The sequence below is a fragment of the Mobula birostris genome, chromosome 8 (genome assembly GCF_030028105.1).
Source record: "Mobula birostris isolate sMobBir1 chromosome 8, sMobBir1.hap1, whole genome shotgun sequence".
NCBI classification, from domain to species: Eukaryota; Metazoa; Chordata; class Chondrichthyes; order Myliobatiformes; family Myliobatidae; genus Mobula; species Mobula birostris.
Window position 1 is genome coordinate 17,818,763 of NC_092377.1, and position 20,591 is coordinate 17,839,353.

The following is a 20,591-nucleotide window of genomic DNA, read 5'->3' on the forward strand; positions in this document are numbered from 1 at the left end:
TACTATTGTATTGTTATGAACGTTTGACTCAGTAATGACATTTAGAATGAGAAATTGGTCTGTAACTCTTGAACTTGAAGCAACTTTGATTCTTATCTATACTCTGAAATTATCTGGTAAGCCTTTATTGTACTAATCTATTAAAATGCTGGTATAAAATTTGATGTACTATCTGGACTTGAGGTATTGTGTGGCATTGATATTTTCACTGGATTCATAATCATACATTTGAGCCATTCCTCTTAGACCAAAAGGCAGAATTAGGTCATTTGACCCATTGAGTCTGCTCCACCATTCCATCATGGCTGATCCCGGAATCCATCCAACCTCATACACCTGCCTTCTCGCCATATTCTTTGATACCCTGACCGATCAGGAAACTATCAACTTCTGCCTTAAATATACCTGCAGACTTTGCCTCCACCGCAGTCTGTGGCAGGGCACTCCACAGATTCACTACTCTCTGACTAAAAAAATTCCTCCTTACCTCTGTCCTGAAGGGTTGCCTGTCAATTCTGAGGCTGTGCCTTCTAGTTCTGAATATACATAGAACATAGAACATAGAATAGTACAGCACAGTACAGGCCCTTCGGCCCTCAATGTTGTGCCGACCCTCAAACCCTGTCTCCCATATAAGCTCCCACCTTAGCTTCCGCCATATACCTGTCTAGTAGTCTCTTAAACTTCACTAGTGTATCTGCCTCCACCACTGACTCAGGCAGTGCATTCCACGCACCAACCACTCTCTGAGTAAAAAACCTTCCTCTAATATCCCCCTTGAACTTCCCATCCCTTACCTTAAAGCCATGTCCTCTTGTATTCAGCAGTGGGGCCCTGGGGAAGAGGCGCTGGCTATCCACTCTATCTATTCCTCTTATTATCTTGTACACCTCTATCATGTCTCCTCTCACCCTCCTTCTCTCCAAAGAGTAAAGCCCTAGCTCCCTTAATCTCTGATCATAATGCATACTTTCTAAACCAGGCAGCATCCTGGTAAATCTCCTCTGTACCCTTTCCAGTGCTTCCACATCCTTCCTATAGTGAGGTGACCAGAACTGGACACAATACTCCAAGTGTGGCCTAACCAGAGTTTTATAGAGCTGCATCATTACATCGCGACTCTTAAACTCTATCCCTGGACTTATGAAAGCTAACACCCCATAAGCTTTCTTAACTACCCTATCCACCTGTGAGGCAACTTTCAGGGATCTGTGGACATGTACCCCGAGATCCCTCTGCTCCTCCACACTACCAAGTATCCTGCCATTTACTTTGTACTCTGCCTTGGAGTTTGTCCTTCCAAAGTGTACCACCTCACACTTCTCCGGGTTGAACTCCATCTGCCACTTCTCAGCCCACTTCTGCATCCTGTCAATGTGTCTCTGCAACCTTTGACAATCCTCTACACTATCTACAACACCACCAACCTTTGTGTCGTCTGCAAACTTGCCAACCCACCCTTCTACCTCCATATCCAGGTCGTTAATAAAAATCACAAAAAGTAGAGGTCCCAGAACAGATCCTTGTGGGACACCACCAGTCACAATCCTCCAATCTGAATGTACTCCCTCCACCACCACCCTCTGCCTTCTGCAGGCAAGCCAATTCTGAATCCACCTGGCCAAACTTCCCTGGATCCCATGCTTTCTAACTTTCTGAATAAGCCTACCGTGTGGAACCTTATCAAATGCCTTACTAAAATCCATATAGATCACATCCACTGCACTACCCTCATCTATATGCCTGGACACCTCCTCAAAGAACTCTATCAGACTTGTTAGACACGATCTGCCCTTCACAAAGCCATGCTGACTGTCCCTGATTAGACCATGATTCTCTAAATGCCTATAGATCCTATCTCTAAGAATCTTTTCCAACAGCTTTCCCACCACAGACGTAAGGCTCACTGGTCTGTAATTACCCAAACTATCCCTACTACCTTTTTTGAACAAGGGAACAACATTCGCCTCCCTCCAATCCTCCGGTACCATTCCCGTGGACAACGAGGACATAAAGATCCTAGCCAGAGGCTCAGCAATCTCTTCTCTCACCTCGTGGAGCAGCCTGGGGAATATTCCGTCAGGCCCCGGGGACTTATCTGTCCTAATGTATTTTAACAACTCCAACACCTCCTCTCCCTTAATATCAGCATGCTCCAGAACATCAACCTCATTCATATTGTTCTCACCGTCATCAAGTTCCCTCTCATTGGTGAATACCGAAGAGAAGTATTCATTGAGGACCTCGCTCACTTCCACAGCCTCCAGGCACATCTTCCCACCTTTATCTCTAATTGGTCCTACCTTCACTCCTGTTATCCTTTTTTTCTTCACATAACTGAAGAATGCCTTGGGGTTTTCCTTTACCCTACTCGCCAAGGCCTTCTCATGCCCCCTTCTTGCTCTTCTCAACCCCTTCTTAAGCTCCTTTCTTGCTTCCCTATATTCCTCAATAGACCCAGCTGATCCTTGCTTCCTAAACCTCATGTATGCTGCCTTCTTCCTCTTGACTAGATTTTCCACCTCACTTGTCACCCATGGTTCCTTCACCCTACCATTCTTTATCTTCTTCACTGGGACAAATTTATCCCTTACATCCCGCAAGAGATCTCTAAACATCGACCACATGGCCATAGTACATTTCCCTTCAAAAACATCATCCCAATTCACACCCGCAAGTTCTAGCCTTATAGCCTCATAATTTACCTTTCCCCAATTAAAAATTTTCCTGTCCTCTTTGATTCTATCCTTTTCCATGATAATTATAAAGGCCAGGGAGCGGTGGTCACTGTCCCTCAGATACCCACTGAGAGATCTGTGACCTGACCCGGTTCATTACCTAGTACTAGATCTAGTATGGCATTCTCCCTGGTCGGCCTGTCCACATACTGTGACAGGAATCCATCCTGGACACACTTAACAAATTCTGCCCCATCTGAACCCTTGCAACTAATCAGGTGCCAATCAATATTAGAGAAGTTAAAGTCACTCATGATAACAACCCTGTTATTTTTGCACCTTTCCAAAATCTGCCTCCCAATCTGCTCCTCTGTATCTCTGCTGCTACCAGGGGGCCTATAGAATACCCCCAGTAGAGTAACTGCTCCCTTCCTGTTCCTGACTTCCACCCATATTGACTCAAAAGAGGATCCTGCTACATTACCCACCCTTTCTGTAGCTGTAATAGTATCCCTGACCAGTAGTGCCACCCCTCCTCCCCTTTTTCCGCCCTCTCTATCCCTTTTAAAGCACTGAAATCCAAGAATATTGAGAATCCATTCCTGCTCTGGTGCCAGCCAAGTCTCTGTAATGGCCACTACATCATAATTCCATGTATGTATCCAAGCTCTCAGTTCATCACCGTTGTTCCTGATGCTTCTTGCATTGAGGTACACGCATTTCAGCCCTTCTACCTTACTGTCTTTACACCGTTTATTCTGCTTCTCTTTCCTCAAAGCCTCTCTGTATGTTAGATCTGGCTTTACTCCATGCACTTCTTTCACTGCTGTATCGCCCATCCCCCTCGCAAATTAGTTTAAACCCTCCCGAACCATGCTAGCAAACCTACCTGCAAGGATATTGCTCCCCCTCGAGTTCAGGTGCAACCCATCCAATCAGTACAGGTCCCACCTTCCCCAGAAGAGATCCCAATGATCTAAAAATCTAAAACCCTGCTCCCTGCACCAACTCCTCAGCCACGCATTCAACTGCCATCTCCTCCAATTCTTACCATCTCTGTCACGTAGCACTGGCAGCAATCCTGAGAACGTCACCCTTGAGGTCCTGTTCTTCAGCCTTCTGCCTAATTCCCGAAACTCACACTTCAGGACCTCATCCCTCTTCCTGCCTGTGTCGTTGGTCCCAACATGTATCACGACTTCTGGTTGCTTTCCCTCTTGTACCAGGATGTCGTGCACCCGGTCAGAGACATCCCGGACCCTGGCACCTGGGAGGCAACAAACCATGCGGGTGTCCTTCTCACGTCCACAAAATCTCCTGTCTGCTCCCCTGACTATAGAGTCTCCAATGACGACAGCTCTCCTATTCTCCATCCCACCCTTCTGCACCACAGGGTCAGACTTAGTGCCGGAGGCCCTGCCACCATGGCTCACACCTGGTTGGTCATCCCCGCCAACAGTATCCAGGACGGTAAACTTATTATTCAGGGGAATGGCTACAGGGGTGCTCTGCACTACCTGTCTGCTCACCTTCGCTTTCCCCCCTCTGACTGTCACCCAACGACCTGCTTCCGACAACCTAGGTGTGACTACCTCCCTGTAGCTCTCATCTATGACTGCCTCATTCTCCCTTATGAGTCGAAGGTCATCCAGCTGCTGCTCCAGATTCCTCACGGTCTTCCAGATCGCCCAGCCGTATGCACGTATACCCACCATAGGAAACGTCCTCTGCACATCCACCCTATCTAGTCTTTTCAACTGGTACTTCCGGTAGGTTTCAATGAGAATCCCACACTTACTTCTAAATTCCAGTGAGTACAGGTCCAGAGCTGCCAAACGCTCCTCATATGTCAACCCCTTCATTCCCAGAATTAACCTTGTGAGCCTGCTCTGTACTCTCTCTCTAATTCTCTTCGGGGATGTCCAGAGACATACCTCAATTGTGAATACTAATACAGTCTCACATAATAAATAATTTCACCGACTGCCCCTTCTTCAATCTTAAATATATCCCACTGGTCTTTGAAGGGAGATCAGACCATAAGATATTGGAGCAGAATTAGGCTATTTGGCCCATCGTGTCTTCCCCATCATTTCATCATGGCTGATCCATTTCCTCTCAACCCCATACTCCTGCCTACTCCCCATATTCCTTCATGCCCTAACTAACAAGAACCTATCAACCTCTATCTTAAATATACCCAACTGGCCTCTACAGCCATCTGTGGCAACAAATTCCAGAGATTCACCACCCTTTGGCTAAAGAAATTCTTCCTCATCTCTGTTCTAAATGGATGCCCTTCTATACCGAGGCTGTGCCCTCTGGTTCAACACTGCCCCATCATAGGAAACATACTCTCCACTTCTACTCTATCTAGGCCTTTGAACTTTCGATAGGTTTCAATGAGATCCCCCCACCTCATTCTTCTTAGTTCTAACGAGTAAAGGCCTAGAGCCACCAATCACTGCTCGTACTATAAGTCTTTCATTCCCAGAATCATTCTTGTGAACCTTCTCTAATGTCAGTACATACTTTCTTAAATAAGAGGTCCAAAACTTCTCATAATACTCCAAGTGAGGCCTCACCAGTGCTTTATAAAGGCTCAGCATTGCATCCTTGCTTTAATATTCCAGTCCTCTTGAAATGAATGCTAACATTTGGTTTGCCTTCCTCACCACCGACTCAGTCTGACTCACCACCAATTCCCTTAACCTTAAGGGAATCCTGCATGAGGACTCCCAAGTCCCTTTGCATCATTTTTGAATTGTCTCCCTATTTAAAAATAGTCTATGCTTTTATTCTTCCTTCCAAAGTGGATGATCATACACTTCCTGACACTGTATTCCATTTGCCCATTTTCCTAATATAAATCCTTCTGCAGTCTTCCTGTTTCCTCAACACTACCTGCCCCTCCACCTGTCTTTGTTTCATCCACAAACCTGCCCACAAAGCCGTCATTTCAAATCGTTGACATACAACTTAAAATGTATCGGTCTCAGCACTGACCCCCGTGGAACATCACTAGTCACCGGCAGCCAACCAAGGAGGCAGGAGATAAGGTGATGGGGGAAAAGGGCATGGGGAATGGTTAAGGGAGGGGGGCATTACTGGAAGTTTGAGAACTCGATCTTTATGCCATCAGGGTGGAGGCTACCCAGATGGAATATAAGGTGTTCCTCCTTCTCAGTATGACCTCATCGCAACAGTAGTGGAGGCCATGGACTGACATGTCAGAATGGGAAGTGGAATTAAAATGAATGGCCACTGGGAGACCTGGCTTTTTCTGGCAGATGAAGCATAGTTGTTTGGTGAAGTGGTCTCCCAATCTACATCGGGTCTTGCCAGTATACAGTTCACCACACTGGAAGCACTGGATACAGTAGATGACCCCAACTGATTCACAGGTGAAGTGTCGCCTCAGCTGGAAGGACTGCTTGGGGCTCTGAATGGTAGTGAAGGAGGTGGTATAGGGGCAGGTGTAGCTCTCATTCCACCTGCCAGGATAAGTGCCAGGAGGGAGATCAGCTGAGAGGGATGAACGGACAAGTGAGTTGCATAGGGAGCGATCCCTGCAAAAGCCGAAAGTGGGGGGGGGGGGAGAGGCCTTCTGTCCTTTCTTATCAGATCCCCACTTCTCCAGCCTGCTGTCTTTCACCAATCAACTTCCCAGCTCTTTACTTCATCCCTGCCCCCCCCCGCAGTTTCACCTATCACCTTGTGCTTCTTCCTCTCTCTCCCCCCCCACCCCCCCTGCCAGAGGCTTACTCTGACTCCACATCTTTTTTTTCCTCCATCCCTGATGAAGGGTCTCGACCCAAAATGTTGAATGTACTCTGTTTCATAGATGTTGCCTGGCTTGCTAATTTCCTCCAGCATTTTGTGTGTTGCTTGGATTTCCAGCATCTGCAGAGTTTTTCTTGTTTGTGATTGTAACCCAGCCATTGCTTTAGTTTTAGCATGAATGCATGACAAAATAAGAAACAGCACTATCTGCTCCTGAAGTAACAAATAGATGTGATTGGTATTTCCCTTCTTCAGTAACTTGTGCAACATCCTCAGAATCATGTCAACTGGTAGTTTCTCCAGCACACTCCACTTACATCAAATATTTGTGGATATCCAACTCACTATTGAGTTCTGCCAGTGGCTCAGACTTCCAGTCACCATGGTCACATTCGACAGGTGTTTCGTGACTATAGTCAACACTAAAGGCAGGGGCATAACTTTTCTTAATAAATGACGAGGCAATATTTGTGTGTTTGTGTGTGTGTGTAAGCATGTAAGAAATGTACTTACTGAGTGCTCTCCTAACAATCAGCCAATGCTCTATCCATGCTAGTATCTTTCCTGTGATACCATAGGTTCTTGTGCCTCAGAAATTCTCTAGACCTCATGTTATCAGGTCAGGCGAAATCAAGAAAGCCACGACTTAGTTACTGCCGAAAGACGTGAGACTAGATACTGGAATCTGGCACAACAAACAATCTGCTGGAGGAACTCAGCAGGTTAGTGCTTCAATCCAAAATATTGTATTGTCAGTTTCTTTCCTCCCTCAGATGCTACTCGATCTGCTGAGTTCTTTCAGCAGATTGTTGATTGCATCTGATTAGTGTCCTCGGTTTCAGTAGTTCTCTATTTAACAATACAGCAGAATAAGGCAAACATTGTTGTGCAAAAAGAAATGCTATTTCTGTTCTTAATCTTTGTATTCACTTAAGAATAAAACACGGAAATGGGATGTGCTTGGGAATAGGTATTAGTTTTGGCTACTATTCTCTGCAAGTATTTTTTTAAAATTTGCTTTTCACTTGACATTTTGAATGCAGGTGAGAACGCTACTTTGAATGTGGTTTGTATTGTACAGTTCTGAGGTGTCTGGTTCTCATTGCTTTTCAATTTGTGCTTTGGGCTGTTGTTCATCTTGCATGTTCATTTGGGTAGTTAGTTGTACAAATGTGATTGCTCTCCTTGTGAAAGTGTCCATCAAAATAAATTGAATAAATTATTCAGTGTAGTTAATCATAGATACCAAACATGTTTACAGCCTGTACGTTTCTAATTACAGTCAATACATTTGGTTCTGTCATTGTCATCATCAGATATATTTTCTACAAGCTAGCAACGCGCAATTCCAAATTTGTTTGCACATCGATGGCAAAAAAGTGTTTTATTAGTAGATAGAGCATAGACCAGTACAGCACAGGAACAGGTCCTTTAGCCCGCAATGTTGTGCCGAACTAAGTAGATTAGTAACTAAATGGCCACTAAATTTATCCCTTCTATCCGCACAATATCCATATCCTTTTATGCACATTCCTGTGCCAATTTAAGAACCTCTTGAATGACCATGCAAGGCAGTGCATTCCAGACACCCACCACTCTGCGTTTTAACACAAAAACACAGCTCCCATGAGTGGCCTCCCTCACCTTAAATGCATGCCTCTGGCTTTAGACACTTTAATCCTGGGAAAAAGATATTGTCTGTCTACTCTCTCTATGCCTCTCATTATGTTATAAACCTTTATCAGATCTCCCCGCAGCATCTGCCTTGACAGAGAAAACAACCAAGGTTTGTCCTGGTTGCTCCTTTTAACTTTGTTGCTATTTTGTACGATTTTGATCGAGGCGATCCACAGATGACGAACAACCTAGCGCTAGGTTGAATGGAACTGAGCTGAACTGAACATTTCAGTTCTTTTGGTCCTAGACTTTCGATGACTTTGTGGGTTGGTGTTTTTCACTTGTTTTATTCTGCCATTTACATTATTTGTTTTGTGCATAAGGGGGTGATGTTTTGCTTTGTTTTGTGGCCATATGTGGGAAGACGAATCTCAGGGTTGTATAATGTATACATACTTCGATAAATGTACTTTGAATCTTTGGAATAACAATTATTTTGTTCTCCTTTATACTTGTGTACCGAAAATAACATTTAACAATCATGAATCTTTTGTACTTTTCCAATTCTGTCCTGCATAGCAAGAATTATCTATAATTTTATAATAGATTTAAATGAATTTTAAAATACATAACCGCTGAAATTTTAGTAGCTAGGTTTTAAGAGGACTTGTTATTCTTAAAGTTACCGTCAAACTTCAATCCACATTACAATGAAAACAAACTGCCAGAAAAATCAGAAGTCAGATTGTATTTGTGAAAAGAAGATCAGACTTGCTGTTTTAGGCTGAGGAATTTTCATTAAACAATTTTTTTTGTTTCTAGTATTAGTGTTGTGTTTTACCCCAACATGATTTAGAGCTTGTTTAATGTAGTTATATAAAGGATTATTAAATTTGTTTTTTAAACTTGTATTTTAGTAAAATATTTAAATCTTGGGCACTAATTTTCCTAATTACTTCCAGCATTTATTGCCAAAAGCAGTGGCACTGCAATGAGTGATTCTGACATCTGCCTGAAAATAATTAACATGCAGATAATTTTGATTTCTGAATATAAATTTGGATAATTTTATTCCACTTGCTGCAGGTTAATTTTTAAGGAAAATGGGGCCCCCTTGCAGAAGGTTTTCAAGGGTAAAAAAATGTTCTTCCCACTTATTGAAATTTTGAAGCAAAAATGAATCGTGCAAGAATTCCGCCCTCTAGCAATTTGCTTTTATAGCAGATTGCCTGTCATTGATTTGACTTTCATCTATAAATACCACTTTGCCCAGGGCATATGATGTTGAGGTATTCTGTATATTTTTTTATTCAGTCTAATAAGCTTGTTTCATTGAAAATTTTAGTTTTTTAAGTTTAAAGAAATAGACCTCTTCAATGTTAAATTATATTTCTATCCATTTATGCTGAATTTGGGATTAGGGAATTAAAGATGTTTACTATTGAAATCTAATCCATTGCACCTGAACTGGCTTTTTCAACAGTGCTTTTTACTCCAATTCTCAACCATTTTTCTGTTTATTTTATACATACTTTTTAAAATTGCTTTTGTGAGCGGTTAAATTCTTGTGAATAAAGGATAGAAAAAGAAATAAGTCTGGAGTTGGAGGAGGGTGGGGGAGGTATTTAATGAATACTTTGCTTCAGCATCCACCAGTGAGAGAAACCTTGACATTTGTGAGGACATTGTAAAAAGACTGATAAGCTAGAACATCTCAATGTTAAGAAGGAGAATGTGCTGATGGATAAGTCCCTGGTACTGGGCAGGATATATCTTGGGTTACTATAGGAAGTAAAGAAAGAGGTTGCTGTGCCTTTGATAATTTTTGCATTCTGACTGGCCACAGAAATAGTCCCAGATGATTGGAGGGTGACAAACTTCCAGTCAAGACGGTGCCTGCATGCAGTGCTCCTTTGGTCAACATCTTCTGGATAGATCATGAAACCAGATGTTTCATTTTTGTGTTTTACATTTGTTCTTCATCTTGAATGTGATTCTGGAACTGTTGGAGCCTGGTATTTGCAGTTTGGAGATCGTTTGGGTGTTCTAGCATTGTGCATTCTCTGAGGGGATTCCAGGAGAGAGAGGCAGCGTGTAGGAACCTTGTCACGAGAAGGCTGTGAGCCAACGTTCGACTCCATTTTGCCAATTAAACGATGAGGGAGATTGAAATGCTGGTTGCATGCTGTCTTATCACTGGGAGGTTGCTCTGCTACCAGATAGGGGAGACTGCCTTTTTATCGCTGATGAGATCACTCTGCTATGGAGAGAGAGAATGTTGCCCAGGTTTTCTGCGGTTTGTATGTGGACTTGGATTGCAGACATTTTTCAGTCTTATAGTTTTTTGTATTGTGTTTCTAACCCAATCTTTCTTATCTTTTGTATCCGGGGGAGGGGGATTTGGGGGGTTAATGATCGTGTTGCGATTCTTTTCTTTCTTGATTTCGTGGCTATCTGTAGAAGAACAATTTCAATGTTATATACTTCGAACCTTTGAAATATTATTCCTTCTTTTAAGAAAAAAATTAGGGATAACCCTGGATATTATAGAGCTGCAAGTCTTACTTCGGTGTAGGCAAATTATTGGAGAGGATTCTTTGAGACAGGGTTCACGGGCATTCGGAGAACCATTGTTTGATTAGGGATAGTCAGCATGGCTCTGTGAGGGACAAGTCAAACTTCAAGCTTGTTTGAATTCTTTGAGGATGTAATAAAACTCATCAATGAAGGTAGAGCAATGTATGTATGTAGATTTTAACAAGGTATTTGATAAGGTTTCCCATGTCTTTCAAAAAGTCTGGAGGCGTGGGACCCAGGGACAATTGGTTGTGCGGATTCAGAATTGGCTTGCCCAAAGAAGGCAGAGGGTGGTTGTAACACGCATCAAAGTTGCTGGTGAACGCAGCAGGCCAGGCAGCATCTCTAGGAAGAGGTACAGTCGACGTTTCGGGCCGAGACCCTTCGTCAGGACTAACTGAAAGAAGAGCTAGTAAGAGATTTGAGAGGGGGAGGGGGAGATCCAAAACGATAGAAGACAGGAGTGGGAGGGGTGGAGCCAAGAGCTGGACAGGTGATTAGCAAAAGGGATACGAGAGGATCATGGGACAGGAGGCTTAGGGAGAAAGAAAAGGGGGAGGGGGGAAACCCAGAGGATGGGCAAGGGGTATAGTGAGAGGGACAGAGGGAGAAAAAGAATGTGTGTGTGTGTATATGTAAGGAAATAAATAACTGATGGGGTACGAGGGGGAGGTGGGGCATTAGTGGAACTTAGAGAAGTCAATGTTCTTTAAGATGAAGCCACACTCAGGTTGGAGGAACAAAATCTTATATTCCATCTGGGTAACCTCCAACCTGATGGCATGAACGTTGACTTCTCTAACTTCTGCTTCTTGGTTAATTGCCTCTGCCACTGCATTATTTTTATCAGGTGGCCTATAGACAACACCCACCAGTGATTTTTTTCCCCTTTACTATTCTTAATCTCTACCCAGATGGACTCAACATTCTGCTCTGTAGATCTTATATCGTTTATTTCTTTTTAAAGTTTTGTGGTGGCAGTTCCTACATTGCTGTCAGTGGAAATGGGTTTTCTTATTCCATTCAGGCATATTTGAATCATGCTGTGCTAATTAACTCAAATTGCAGGCTAAAGAAATGGGTAACTCATGCTTGCACTTTTAATTGTTCATTTCAGTCATTCCCAAAATAACCTTTACACGTTACGTACTCCCAATTTCTATCCAGTAGCCCCGACCAGAATGAATGTACATAAATATCTGAAGGGAAAATGCTGTTTAGATCTGTACTTTCCATGAAACACAAACAGCCAGGCAAGGTTTTACTTTTATCGTGAAGTTATACCTGATGAAAAATTGGTCAATGGCCTTTCATTCTAGGGATATAAGCAAACTAAATTAAATACTTCCCTTTCTCCCGTGGTTCACTCTCCTCTCCTATTAGATTCCTTTTACTTCAGCCCTTTACCTCTTCCCCCTGTCATCTATCAGCTTGTACTCCTTCCCCTCACCTCTTTAGACCATAAGACAAAGGAGCAGAAGTCAGCCATTCGGCCCATCGAGTCTGCTCTGCCATTTTATCATGAGCTGATCCATTCTCCCATTTAGTCCCACTCCCCTGCCTTCTCACCGTAACCTTTGATGCCGTAGCTACTCAGATATCTATCAATCTCTGCCTTAAATACACCCAGTGACTTGGCCTTCACTGCTGCCCGTGGCAACACATTCCATAGATTCACCACCCTCTGCCTAAAAAAATTTCTTCACATCTCTGTTCTGAGTGGGCACCCTTCAATCCTTAAGTCATGCCCTCTTATACTAGGCTCCCTCATCATGGAAAACAACTTTGCCACATCCACTCTGTCCATGCCTTCCAACATTCGAAATGTTTCTCTGAAGTCTCCCCTCATTCTTCTAAACTCCAAGGAATACAGTCCAAGAGTGGACAAACGTTCCTCATATGATAACCCTCTCATTGCCGGAATCATTCTAGTGAATCTTCTCTGTACCCTCTCCAATGTCAGCACATCTTTTCTTAAATAAGGAGACCAAAACTGCCCACAGTACTCCAAGTGAGGTCTCACCAGCACCTTATAGAGCCTCAACATCACATCCCTGCTCCTATACTCTATTCCTCTAGAAATGAATGCCAACATTGCATTCGCCTTCTTCCCCACTGACTCAACCTGAAGGTTAACCTTAAGGGTATCCTGTACGAGGACTTCCAAGTCCTGTTGCATCTCAGAACTTTGAATTCTCTCCCCATTTAAATAATTGTCTGCCCGTTTATTTCTTCTACCAAAGTGCATAACCATGTGCTTTCTAGCATTGTATTTCATTTGCCACTTCCTCACCCATTCTTCCAATCTATCCAAGACTCTCTGCAGACTCTCTGTTTCCTCAGCACTACCGGCCCCTCCACCTATCTTCATATCATCAGCAAACTTAGCCACAAAGCCATCTATTCCATAATCCAAATCATTGATGTACAATGTAAAAAGAAGCGGCCCCAACACGGACCCCTGTGGAGCACCACTGGTAACCGGCAGCCAACCAGAATGGGATCCCTTTATTCCCACTCTCTGTTTCCTGCCAATCAGCCAACGCTCTATCCACGTATGTAACTTGCCTGTAATTCCATGGGCTCTTATCTTGTTAAGTAGCCTCATGTATGACACCTTGTCAAAGACCTTCTGAAAATCCAAATATACAACATCCACTGCATCTCCCTTGTCTAGCCTACTTGTAATTTCCTCAAAAAATTGTAATAGGTTTGTCAGGCAGGATTTTTTTTTAAGGAATCCATGCTAAGTTCTACCTGTCTTGTCATATGCCTCCAGGTACTCTGTAACCTCATCCTCGACAATCGACTCCAACAACTTCCCAACCACCGATGTCAAGCTAACAGGTCTATAATTTCCTTTTTGTTCCTTTCCCCCTTCTTAAATAGCGGAGTGACATTTGCAATCTTCCAGTCCTCTGGAACCATGCCAGAATCTATCGACTTTTGAAAGATCATCGCTAATGCCTCCGCAATCTCCACAGCTACTTCCTTTAGAACGCGAGGGTGCATTCCATCTGGTCCGGGAGATTTATCTGCCTTTAGACTATTCAGCTTCCTGAGTACTTTCTCTGTCGTAATTCTGACTGCGCACACTTCTCTTCCTTGACACCCTTGAGTGACTGGTATACTGCTGATGCCTTCCTCAGTGAAGACTGATGCAAAATACTCATTCAGTTCCTCCGCTATCTCCTTATCTCCCATTACAATTTCTCCAGCATCATTTTCTATCGGTCCTATATCTACTCTCACCTGTCTTTTACTCTTTATATACTTGAAAAAGCTTTTAGTATCCTCTTCGATATTTGCTAGCTTCCTTTCATAGTTAATCTTTTCCCTCTTAATGACCTTCTTAGTTTCCTTTTGTAAGCTTTAAAGAACTTCCCAATCCTCTGTCTTCCCATTAATTTTTGCTCTCCTTTGCTTTAACTTTGGCTTTGACTTCTCTTGTCAGCCATGGTTGCATCCTTTTTCCATTCGAAAATTTCTTCATTTTTGGAATATACCCATCTTGCACCTTCCTCACTTCTCGCATAAACTCCAGCCACTGCTGCTCTGCCGTTCTTCCTGCCAGTGTCCCTTTCCAGTCAACTTTGGCCAGTTCCTCTCTCATGCCACTGTAATTTCCTTTACTCTGCTGAAATACCGACACATCAGATTTCGGCTTCTCTTTTTCAAATTTCACTGTGAACTCACTCATGTTATGATCACTGCCTCGTAAGGGTTCCTTCACCTCAATCTCTCTAATCACCTCCGGTTCATTACACAATACCCAATCCAGTACAGCCGATCCCCTAGTGGGCTCAACAACAAGCTGTTCGAAAAAGCCATCTCGCAGACACATTCTACAAATTCTCTCTCTTGAGATCCAGTGCCGACCTGATTTTCCCAATCCACTCGCATGTTAAAATCCCCCACAATTATCATAACACTGCCCTTCTGACAAGCCTTTTCTATTTCCTGTTGTAATTTGTAGTCCACATCACTGCAGCTGTTTGGAGGCCATCAGGGTCCTTTTACCCCTGCTATTTCTTAGCTCAACCCATAAAGATTCTGCACCTTCCGATCCTATGTCACCTCTTTCTAATGACTTAATATCATTTCTTACTAATAAGGCCATGCCTCCCCCTCTGCCTACCTTCCTATCCTTCTGATACACCGTGTATCCTTGGATGTTCAACTCCCAGAGACATGCATCCTTTAACCACGTCTCATTGATGGCCACAATATCATACCTGCCAATCTGTAGCTGTACGACCAGATCGTCCACCTTATTCCTTATGCTGCATGCATTTAAGTGTAACACCTTAAGACCAGAATTTGGTATTTTTTGCTTTGATTTCACTGCAACTTTATTGCACTGCAGCTCATCCCAATGGCTACAAATTTGCCCCATCACCTGCCTGTCTTTCCTGACATCTTTATTCTGGCTTCTTCCTCCTTTCTTTCCGGTCCTAATGGAGGGTCTCAGCCTGAGATGTCAACTGTTTATTCCTTTCCTTGGTTACTGCCTGACCTGCTTAGTTCCTCGAGCTTTTTGTATGTGTATTATACTAGATTAAAGTATGTTGAGCTTTATCTAATATTCTGCTCAGTGTTGTTGCTATTATATCTAAGAAATTAAAGTGTTCTTTTTGAATCTTAGGGTGCAAGTTGATAGCTTCCTGAAAGTACAGTGTCAAGTGGATAGAGTGGTTTAAAAAAAGCGTACAATATGCTTACTTTTATCAGTTGGGGTGTTCAGTATAAAAGTCAAGAAATAATACCGCTGTATAATAGTCATAGTCATACTTTATTGATCCCAGGGGGAAATTGTTTAAAGCCTTGGATAGACCACGATAGACCAATGTTCATTTTTGGTCGCCGCATTGCAAGAATGTGGAAGCTTTGGAGAGCATGCAGAAGAGATTTACTAGAATGCTGCCTGGATTAGAGTAGTAATTTGAGGAGGGAGCAAATTTGGATTGATTCTTTGGCATGTCGGAGGCTGAAGGGAGACCTGATAGAAGTATGTATGAGAGATATAGATAGGGTAGATAGTGTATCTTTTTCCCAGGCTGAAAATGTCAAATACTCGAGGGCAGAGCTTTAAGGTGGGAGAGGGAGGCTTAAAGGAGGTATTTGAGATAAGTTTTGTTTCATATTGCCAGGGTTAGTAATGGAAGCAGATAGAATAATGCCATTTAAGACACGAAAAAGGATCTTGTGCTTTCTGGCATATATGACAAATAAACTCTTCTCGGGCTACCAGCTGGATACAGGTATTGATTTTAGCTGACATTTTGATGTCACATCTACTGTTCACAGGATTCACTGTTAATGCTGAGCAGCGTATATCAGCCAGACGGTGCACACGGTGGAAACCCGCATCAAAGAGCACAGGAAGTATATTGGTTTGGGTTATGCAGAAAAAATGGTGGCAGCAGAACACTGCGTTCGCAATGGCCATAGGATTGACTTCAGTGGCACAAAACATAGTTTTATTTCAGTGGCTTCCTTCCCTCACCAAGCACCAGCATTTTTTGGGACTGCCTGAAGAAAGAAGGAAGCCATTGAAATAAAACTAGAAGAGGAGAATTTTAACAAAGTCAAAGGTTTTGCCCCAAGTAAGAAATGGAATTCGATTGTTAACAACGTGGGACAGTGGAAACTTGATTGGATGAGGGCTAATCTATCAGGAGGGACAGACGATGGGGGTATATACACCACGGGACTGGATGTGCATGAGCATATTCCCTGATGAAGATGGTGAAGTTTGTCATTAAAACGTTAGTTAAAATTAGTACCAAACCTGACTGGTAGCCAGAGAAGAGTTTATTTGACATTTAAGACAGATTTAGAAAGGCATATGAACTAGCAGGGAATGGGAAGGATATAGATCATGTGCGAGCGGATAGGATTAGTTTGGATTGTTAGCAAGTCAATAAAGCTAGGCCAAAAGACCAGTTTCTTTGCCGTACATGTTTATGTTCTAAGCAAATTGCAAATTTAAGTACCCATTGCAAAGTCAAGCAATTTAAGTATCCTTAACACCATTTGGTTGGACAGTTTAAGCTTTATATTGATAAAAATTTAAATAGTCATGCAGATGAGTCATGAGTTCTTTGCTACCAGTTGCAGTCAATTGTTCAGCTTTCTTTTGTGCAACCACTTAATTTTGTATGTTGTATGTTGAAAATTGCTAGGAAACTGCTAATCATCGGAGTTTCACAAAATGCCCATAAGGTTTTGTTAATCTTGGTGAAGAAGGCAGTATGTAAATGGTTCTTTTTGAGTGTAAGTATCTTCAATGTAGTGAAAGTCCCATGACAGCATTTCCTGTTGAAGCAATTAATTCATTCATGTTGTACTGTCATTTTCTGGACATATCAGGTACCTATTGCCTTAGGGAATGCTTAGGAGCACTTGACTTTTTTTCCAGCCTTTGCTCTATTCATTCATGCCCTACTATTGTTTTAAAGTTTTACCAGCAAGTTCCTCATTGATTGACACCACACATTACCTGCAGGTCTCAATCTATTCAATCAATGGCCTTTCACTTCCAGTCTTTTCTTTCTTATTATCTTTGGTCAACTTCCTGGAGAGAGCAGGTGGCAGTGGGGAAGATTAATGACCAGTTAAAGATGGGGTGAATTTTAGCTTAGTGATAGTCCCCAAGTGAGAGCATTTGTTTTATTCTGCAGTCCATTAGCTTGTTTAATATCATTAAGTGTGGTACTGAAGGAATGCTCTGAATAAGAAATCAAAATAAATGCATGTATCACTATGTAAAATATGCCAGGAAGTATGATCATATTGTGTTATTGGCTGCATCATTGCTCAATCGAAAGTACAGTTTTATTTAAAGCAGGTTATCTAATCATTTCATCCTTTGCTGTTGTGGGATCTTGCTGAGCTCAAACCGACTGCTTTAAAATAGCTACATTTCAAAAGTTCTCGATTGGCCTTTGGCACAGGTGCCGTTACCCATTGCCTGCCCTCTTTTCATTCCTCTCAACCACCCCTTTAGATTCAGTCCTCCCTGTCCCTGAACATATTCACTCATTTTTCGGTATCCTCCCTCAGTCATGCCCTCAGATATCCTTGCACAGACCCATTCATTTTCAGCCCTTAAATTCCCACCTTCTCTGGGTACAGCCATATCTATTCCCAGCTGCATTCTGATCTGCCTTTCATCTTGCCTCCCTGGACCCTGAAATTAGCTGTCTTCCATCCCCTGCCTCTAGATCCTGGTATACTCCACTTGCATAAATTGAGATTTAAACTGTTAGTCGAGGAGTTGCCCAAAGTCAGTGAACAATAGATCAGATGAAAACTTAACATTGAGCGCATCTACATGGAGTGCTGTCGCAGGAAAGCAGCATCCATCAAGCACCCCCACCATGCTGCATGGGGGTGGGGGCAGACATTAAACTAGAGTTGAAGTGGGGTGGGAGCCAGAACAGATGGTAGAGTGGTTGTGGAGAAGGATGTTGTTAAGCCTACATACAAAGTCAGGAATTGAAAGTTTGAGCATGGTGACTAATGTTTTGAGCTGCATATATTTCAATTCAAGAAAACGTGGATGAGTTTAAGGCATGGAAGAGTATGTGGAATTATGACATTATAGCCATTATTGAGACTTAATTGCGGTAGGGGCTAACCCCCTCCTGTTAGACTGTTTGTGGTAGCTTGTTTTTATTCTTTCTTACTTATCTTCTAATATTTGTATATCTATGCACTTGTAATGCTTCTGTGACACTGTAATTTCCTTTGAGATCAATAAAATGTCTATCCATCTAGGTGATTTTAACTTTCTACATTCTGTAAAAGGGTTGACTGGAAAAGAGTTTAATTTTGTATAGGAAAGTTTCCCTAGAAGTCCCAATTAGAGAGAATTAGGGATATTAGGGATTGAGACAGAGCAGGTGACAGAAGTTTGTGGAGGGAAACATATTGCACTTCACAATCTTTTATTTATTTTATTTATTGGGACCCTTCGAGACCCGCTACCCAGCAATCCTCATTCAACGTAGCCTAATCCTGGGATAATTTACAATGACCAATTAACCTATCAACCAGTACACCTTTGGACTTGGGGAGGAAATCAGAACACGCTGAAGAAATCCACATGGTCACAAGAGGACATTCAAATTCCTTACAGATAGCAGCAGGAATAATGCCATTAGTTTCAAAGCAGTTACGGAAAAGGATCCTCTGGTTGAGATTCTGAATTGGAGAATGGCCAATTTTGTTGGCATCAGAAGGGATCTCGCAAGTGTGGATTGGGACAGGTTTTCTGGCAAGCATGTACTTGTTAAGTGTGAAACCTTCAAAAGTGACTCTAATAGTGTGGCAATTACCCTTGGAGCAACCAACATCAGACTCATCAGTAGAAAAGACATCTCAGCATTCCAACATCTTCTCAGTTAATCTCCTTTTCCATTCTTCGGGTATCGGTGAGTCACCAAAGTTGAATGACTTCAAGGTCAACTTCCTTGATCCAGGAGACTGTTTCTCTTCCAGTGCCCCCAGAAGACTAGCCACTACCATCACAAGAAAAAGAGGGGCAATCAGCATCCCATGTCTGAGGGTAACTTCTCTTCCTGAGGTGTTCCTGACCATCACTGTCAACCTGTTTTTGTAGACTGCGGAAGATTTGTGCAGTTCAGGTCTCACCAGCACTCCTGCAGCTAAGTGTCACTCCTCTTCCTGATCATCAGAAACATCCACTTGACTGGTTGAGGCGTTGGGCATTCTGCAAATTTGCAGATTCCTATCAGTCTAGCTACTCCTCCAGGATGTAACATGACAGGTTTAGTCTGGGTGTACTGCACAGTTCCTTGTTTCTGTTCATCATCCTGCTTAGGAGGAACATGCATCTTCTGAAAAGCAGCTCTGAACACAGTTGAATGTCCCCTTGGTGGCACAAGCACTGCAGCCATTTCTTCAGTCTGGAAAGGTAGGCAGATAGCTTCTCTCCTTCCTGGAATGTGTGCTTAAACTTCATCCTAAGATCAGCTGCACTTTCTGCAGTGGCAAAAGCATCTTCCAGAGCTTCCAGTTAAATAGCTGACGTGGCTGATGGGTTTTCTGCCTTTAGGAACCTCACTATATCAGTTGCTGGACCCTTTAAATTCTCTACAAGTCTCTGATTTTTCATATTATCTGAACACTGCCACTCATCCATTCACTGAGGTGTCTGCTCCACCCAAGCCTCATATTCTTCTTCCCCATCGGGTGTGGGTTTGACTTCAGAGAACACTCTCGCTGGGCTCGTATACAAACTTGGTTCATTAGCTAGTTCTGTTAACAGCCTTGTGATTCAGTGGTGAGAAGGCCACCTTTCATAAATAATATACATCTAGAGTCGGTGTGATTTGGTGTTCAACCAAACAGCAACATCGGGATGTTCCTATTAAAGAAATCTTGATTTGAGCAAATGCTGTGTAAATGTTGCCCTACTCACTTGTTGGTTGGCAAGAAATAATAGATCGTACAGTGCATAAAATTATAAAGAAAGTATATGTGCAAATTTTAGCTTTATCAAATAGTTAATAGGAAAGAGAAAAGAAAAAGAAAATAAGGGTCCATTACAATTAAACCAGTCCAATGTGCATATGGCTGTTGGAGCTTATATTGGAGTCGACTTTTACTCACATGCTGGACCCATGGTCTGCATGAAAGCACATGCCACATTTCAAGATTCCCTTGAAGTCCATTTCAAACACTCTCTCCCTCAGGAGTATTGGCCCTTCCTGCTTGGAGCCATTCACCTGCACAAAGCAACAGAGACTCTCCTTCCAACAACATTGTGCAGCATCCTTCCTTCCTTTCCTGCTCCGTAGCTCCAGCCAAAAGATCCCAAACCAGACGACAGACAGTCACAAAAATCTCTGCCCCACTCTTCCTGGAATTTTCTCCCGATCCCACCATCCTGATTGGTTGACACAACCT

General features: G+C 42.7%; 1 protein-coding gene across 2 annotated transcripts in view; it reads left to right on the plus strand.

The window, feature by feature from the left end:
* The window catches only part of LOC140201173 (fasciculation and elongation protein zeta-2-like), a 129,019-nt gene that overhangs the window by 34,744 nt on the left and 73,684 nt on the right, over positions 1–20,591 (plus strand). The gene's annotated exons all lie outside the window — the stretch shown is intronic.